At 40.2% G+C, this 6,577-nt stretch overlaps 1 non-coding gene across 1 annotated transcript; it reads left to right on the top strand.

Moving 5' to 3' along the window:
* Positions 1–6,118: 6,118 nt before the first annotated feature.
* LOC119855329 lies at positions 6,119–6,300 on the top strand. Its single transcript, XR_005292832.1, has one exon. It is a non-coding gene; the product is annotated as a U2 spliceosomal RNA (small nuclear RNA).
* The last annotated feature ends 277 nt before the right edge of the window (positions 6,301–6,577 follow it).

Below are 6,577 nucleotides of genomic sequence, written 5' to 3'. Positions count from 1 at the left end.
CAAACAAGAGGAATTGGAAATGCTCATTTATGAGAATAAATTTGATCTAGTTGGTATTACTGAAACCTGGTAGGATGATTCCCATGACTGGAATGTTAAAATCAATAGTTACATTTATTTAGGAAGGATTGAGTAGGCAGAGGGGAAGTGTCACTCTATAAAAAATGGCACTACCTATTTCTGAGTCACTGATAATTTGGAAGAAAATGATCTTCAATGCTTATGGATCAGTGTCCTAACAGACAGAACACAATATGGGGTATTGCTTGGGGTCTGCTACAGACCACCAAATCACACTAGGGAACAGAATGACTGACTCCGAACACACCTATATAGAGAGTGTAGGGGGAAAGAATAAGTTTGTGATCATGGGGGACTTCAATGTGAATGGCATATGCTGCAGGCGTCATGCTGCCAGTATTAAAAGATCCCTGGAATTTCTAAATATTATAGATGACAATTTTCTACCTCAGAAAGTGTTGCAGCCAACACAGGGGAATTCTATATTATATCTTGTCTTGACAGATAAAGAGCAACTGATTGCTGAAGTAAAATTTAATGGTAACTTAAACACAAGTAATCATGACTTGATCATACCAGCCATGCAGGGGTCCATAAGGATGCCAATTCCTAGTGAAACTGAGAGGAGTGGGGGTTGGGACAGGTGTTGCTACCTGATGGGATGGATGCTGTCTAAAAAGTTCTAGACCCCATTTGATCCTCCCTTCTCCAGTGTTTATAGACAGAGCTGACTGGACTCAACTGAGAGTCCTTGTTTCTGCTCAGTGATTACTAGACATCATGGAAGAGTAGGTGTGGGGTTAGCGTTGCATTAGAAGACAACAAAGAGGCAACAGCTGAGAGGTTCCTAGTAACCAGTGAAATCATTAAGAGCTGAAATCACTGAGAGCTTGGCCAAGTGGTGGATGCTCTGCACTGAAGTGCCAGTGAGTGGCAAAGCAGCAGACGTGATAACAGCGACAGAGGTGGTAGCGAGCAGCCAGCAGTGGCAGAGATAACAGCAACAAACAGTGGCAGAGATAGCAGCAGCAATGAGTCAGTTTCAGCAGCACAGGGGTGAGAGGTGAACCCCCATGAATGCACCTCTCTGAACTCAGAGTCCTCACTGACCAAGGACAACCAACGGTGAGTAGGGTGCAGTAGAGGGGGACAGGGAGTGGCGTGTTGAAGGGACATTGGTTCATTAGACATTCACACCTCAAAGCAGGAAACTGAGGCAAAGGACACTGTCTGACATAATGTGGGGTGAGTGTAATGTTTTAAAATTGTTGCTGTGGTGTTTTCCCCCAATTAATGCTGGGTTCTCTTTCCCTTTTTATTAACTTTTCTTTTGCTATACACAGACTCAGCACTTGCAAGTGGGGAAGTATTACCTCTTAGAGGTGCTCAGGGTGGTGTTTAGTTTTCCCGAATTACTGGGAAGGGGCTTGAGCCAGTTCTGTGTTGTATTGTTATTGAACCTGGCCCTTGTTGCTGACTCCATCTGGCAGAAAGGATACACAGTGTTTAGACTCGAACTCCATCTATTTAGCTTAACGAAAAGAAGGTTAAGGGGTGACTTGATCACAGTCTGTAAGTCCCTACATGGGGAATAAATATTTAACAATGGGCTCTTCAGTCTAGCAGAGGAAGGTATAACACAGTCCAATGGCTGGAAGATGAAGGTAGACAAATTCAGACTGGAAATAGGATGTAAATTTTTAATGATGAGAGTAATTAATCATTGGAACAATTTACCAAGGATCGTGGTGGATTCTTCATCACTGACAATTTTTAACTGATGACTGGATGCTTTTCTAAAAAATATGCTCTAGGAATTATTTGGTCCGTGCTATATTGGAAGTCAGATTAGATCACAATGGTCCTTGCTGACCTGGAATCTATGAATCTGTGAAAGTGGCCCTATAAATGTAATGGTCCAAATTCATCCAGTGACTTCATAGCAAGGATGAATTTGGACCACAGTCTGTCTTTCAATGTATTCTTACTTTGATATTTCAGTGCCAAATAATACTGGTACAGTGCTAATGAAATAAAAAATGGAAATGGAAATGAAAGTGGAGTGAATGGGACATATAACTTTAATTGTAAAAAGATATGTGAAAGTATTTGATTTTTTAAAAATTTTATACTTTTGTATTAGGATTTGATTAATGTTATACTTAGGCACATCCCTAATTATTAATAATTAGATAATCAGTGAAACTTTTATGAAGTAATGATGGTTCATTACTTCAGTAATTAGGTTTGAAAGACAAATTTTATGGAGGTTAGATGACTGTATTTTTTCTTTAGTTGTTATTTCTCCTTTATCTTTGAATAATACCCAATCTTAGTGTACAAGTGTACTTCCTGGGACTTCCATTGTATGGGATGAACATGTCCACTACTAGATCTGTTCAGGGGGTGCAGTATGCTCCATTGCATTGCTGACCAGTTCTGGTGCATACATGGCTTGGGGCCATGGCTGTACCACCTTTCTGCCCCCTTGGAGGTGTCTAGTGCTCAAGGACTGCTATGAAGAAATGAATTCTCTGCTCTGGGGAGCACAAAGATTTCAACTTCCCTTAGCCTTCTTGTGTGTCCATGGAGCAAATGGATACAACTTAGGCTGCAGCCGTCAATGACTTTCTTGCATTAGCAATATTGCTAGTGTAGCTTGTATAGTTGTATTCTGTTAGGGCTTATAGGTCAAATTACCTTACCCACCCAAATAGTTCCACGGAAGTCAGTAGAACTACTTGTAGCAGTAAAGTGAGCAGAATTTGTGCCTACATCCTGTATAAGCTGGAGCTGCCTGTAAAAGGCAACATGATCACACAAAGTAGAGCAGATCTGACACATTCTATTCAGTAGAATGAATAAAGTCCTTGTGGAAGGACTGAGAAGTAGACATAAAAACAAATAGAGAAACAATAGCTTCTTTATTGTAATGCTAATTTCAGAGTAAATGGCTATTTGTAAGTAATGGTAAGGTTAGGAATCATTCAACCACCAACTGTTATTGCATCATGTATTTGTTAAACCGGACATGGAGTCTGATTTACAAACTGCAGGTGCAAATTAATGGAATAAAAGAATGGTTTGTAAACATTGTGTCACAAAGGAGTACCTGCATAACGTACTCCTTTATTTAAGCATACATACGTTCTCTATTATAAGAGAGGAAGGATGGGTCAGTCACTAGGGTGCTGGCTTAGGACTTTGGAGAGCTGGGTTCAGTTCCCTGCTTCCTGGGTACCCTCCGTCAAGTCCCTCTGACTCAGTTCCCATCTGTAAAATGAGGATAATAATATTTCACAGGGCTGTTATGAGTCTAATACATTAAAGATTGTGAGGTGCTCAATTACCCTAACAGGGGTCACCTTAGATAACTTATAGTTTTATTACTATTTATATTTTAGTGGTGCTTAGAGGCCCCAAGTAGGGATCACTGCCCCACTGTGCAAGGCACTGTAGAAACAAGAAAAACAGAGACAATCCCTTCCCCCTAAAACTCAAAAACTAGTTTATGGTAATATGCATACAAATGGGGATTGGATGAGTCATGGTACCAGTAAGAATAGGTGCATTTTCATAACTAGTAGTCAGTAGCCAATCACTGAAACAAGTTCTAACCTATTGTGTCAGAAAATGCAGTTTGTGTAACCTACACTCTTCAATTGTCTAGCACAAGGAAACTACCTGGTGTATCTTTCAGTTCACATCCCAGTACTTCTGCCTTGTCAGCAAACAGAACAGATGAGTGAGCGAAACCAAACAGCACTCAGTCCTGTGATAACAGTTGATTCTGTGTCCTAATCAGATAGGAAATCTTACTGCTACCTAAAGGCTAGCAGAGGATAAAACAGTTTCTGGATTTCCACAGAGCTCCTATTAGAAGAGAGCAAGGAAAAATACTCTAGGATTCTATGTTGGTTTTCATATTGACAGATTTTAGAACAAGTTATTTAGAACTCTTCTACTGTATATAAAAAAGAAATTTATATCCAAACACAGACAAGTAGTGCTGGGAGGTCTTAATGACAGTGCTGAAAGTGATCAGAATATGGGATTTAAAAACAATTTATGTTTAGAATCAACTACAAATGGCAGAAAAACAGTCTGTGTCTAGAACATAAGTCATATATTCCCATTACATCTGTCCCTTAAAAATAATGGAATATTTTTTTTTACTGGAAAAATATATGTAAACAGATGCTGTTACCATGTCATTAACTACCGCCATTAAAAACAACTGGAAACCTACGGGAGAAATGTATTAATACTTCCAGCAATAATCTATACAACAAATAAATAGCCCTGATGTCTTTTACAAAGATGTATGAAAATACTATGCATCATTCTGAGGAATAAATTCAGTTTCAGAGGTCACCCACAGAAGCTATATAAATATCTAAATGATCTAAGGTCTTTTCTGGCCACGATAGTTGTACCGCTTTAACTGGTGTAATTAAAACGGTACAACACCCCTATTGTGGACATAGTTATATCAATATAAAATGCCCTGTATTAGTACAGCCTATTCCCCTTCCCATATTGAAAAGGTGTTCTATATATAAAGATGTCTTATATAAATGTGTCCACACTAGCAGCTGTCGTGGTATTTAGATTAAATCTCAGGAAAAGCTTCCTAACTGTAAGCATAGTAGGATGATGGACCAGACTGCCTAAACAAGTCATGGAAGCTCCTTCATTGGAGGTTTTCAAAAAGAGTCTGGATAGCCATCTTTCTTGGATGGTTTAGACACAACATATCCTGCACCCTAGCAGGGGGTTAGACTAGACAACCCTGGCAGTCCCTTCTAACCCCATGGTTCTATGATTCTAACTATATGATTAAAAAAAAATCACAGCCCTAACCCAAAATTGTGTTCTGCTAGATCCGGCCAAAGTATACGCAGTATCCCCTAGACATTCCCTGTACTAGGGAAGATTGGAAATATTTTAAAGGCAGCTGTTGCATGTTGATGGAGTGAGGGTTGATTGAATGAGGGGGGAGAATCATATAGTTTTACAGTTAATGGTGTTTCCAAATTCAAGTGGTGCTTGATGATTGGAGTCACCCTGTGGTTATTAGCTAGGGCAGGGAGCCTTGGAGACATTCAGATCTGAGCAGTGTGTTGAGCTCCTAAAGACTGGTGGCAAATAGTGGCAATCTGGATAGAACTGGAGGGAGTAAGGGAGGATGGCAGAGAGATGATATTAACTGAAGGAATGAGCAGGTAAAGCAAAGGGGAGTGTAATGAATGCAAGGAGAGATGGGGAAGAGAAAACAAAACAAATAAAAGCATAAATCAGAAGCGGCTCCAGTTTGGAGAAAAGTTTTTCCCAGGAAAGATGGGCAGAGCCATCATAGAAGAAAAAAAATAAATAGGAAAACAAAAACCAGTGGAAAAAAGGGGAGGGAGAAAGAACTAAAAATGGCAGCAGTATCAGACTTCTGCTTTTCAAATATTAATATTTGAAGGTATTTCTCTGCAGCCTCTCTCTGATTTATCCTATTTGTGAGGTGCTGCACCAGGCATGTCCAGGAAGTCAGTACAATGATGATTGAATAGAAATGCTGATTTTTATAACTGAATGTCTACCCCCTTTCCTAGCCACATCCTTCCCTGCAAAAATAAAATTAGTTTGCTGTGCTCCTCAGTCTAAGCCTTGAAGTACGGGTAGCTGAGGAAGATTCCCCTTTAGCACAAGTAGTGAACTAGGCATATATATTTAGAGAAGAAGAACCCAAGTTTTATCTCTAATGCCAAATATAATGTATGTGGTTTAGCTGGCAACCAGCCTGTCTTCAGGCAATCATTAATTGTGACATGTGAAAGGCAGGGGCCAAGATGAGACTAACCACTGAGTGAAATGAAAAAAGATATCCTTGGGTTAATCTAATAACAAGTCCTATTATATCCAGCTACTTAATTTTAAACTTAAAATTTTACAAAAGGTATGGCACCTACTACTCTTAAAAACCCATTTGTATGTTTTAAAAAGTTGTCATTTCTTTTACTGAGCTCTCTTCCTGCCATGCTATTCAGGTCACATCTTTTCATAATTTCATTCTTCACTCTCTTCAGGAACATTTCCGACTTCAACCATTGCTTCTCGGCTCCTTGGAGCTAAAATCAAAGTGTAGTGTCTGTTCTTATCAGTTTAATCTCTTTTGATGAACACTTACAACACCTGCTCTGAAGATGGATTCTCCTGCTGCCATTTTTGAAAAAAATCGATGCTGCTTTGAAGATGTATTCCGCTACATCTTCTTTGGAAGAAAATCCTCTTTCTGCTCCTGAGACATCCCCAGCTGCACCGTGTACCGCTGCTGCTCCATGGAAGGTCTCTCGGACAATGATTACAAAGAAGATACTAGGTGCCTCCAGGACATTGCAGACCCGAAGCATGAAGGGGAAGAACGATGCCTCCTCAAAGGACCATCTCTGAGATGCTGCTCCAGAATGATCCTGCATCCTGAGGCCAGCTTGTCGGGACATCACAACCAGAAGGAACACCTCCCCCCACACCCCAGCAGCACCAGCCGCCAAGGGACAGCCCCCGC

Source organism: Dermochelys coriacea, chromosome 4, assembly GCF_009764565.3.
Source record: "Dermochelys coriacea isolate rDerCor1 chromosome 4, rDerCor1.pri.v4, whole genome shotgun sequence".
NCBI lineage: Eukaryota > Metazoa > Chordata > Testudines > Dermochelyidae > Dermochelys > Dermochelys coriacea.
The sequence above is the reverse complement of the archived record's forward strand: the minus strand, read 5'-3'. Positions and strand labels throughout refer to the sequence as shown.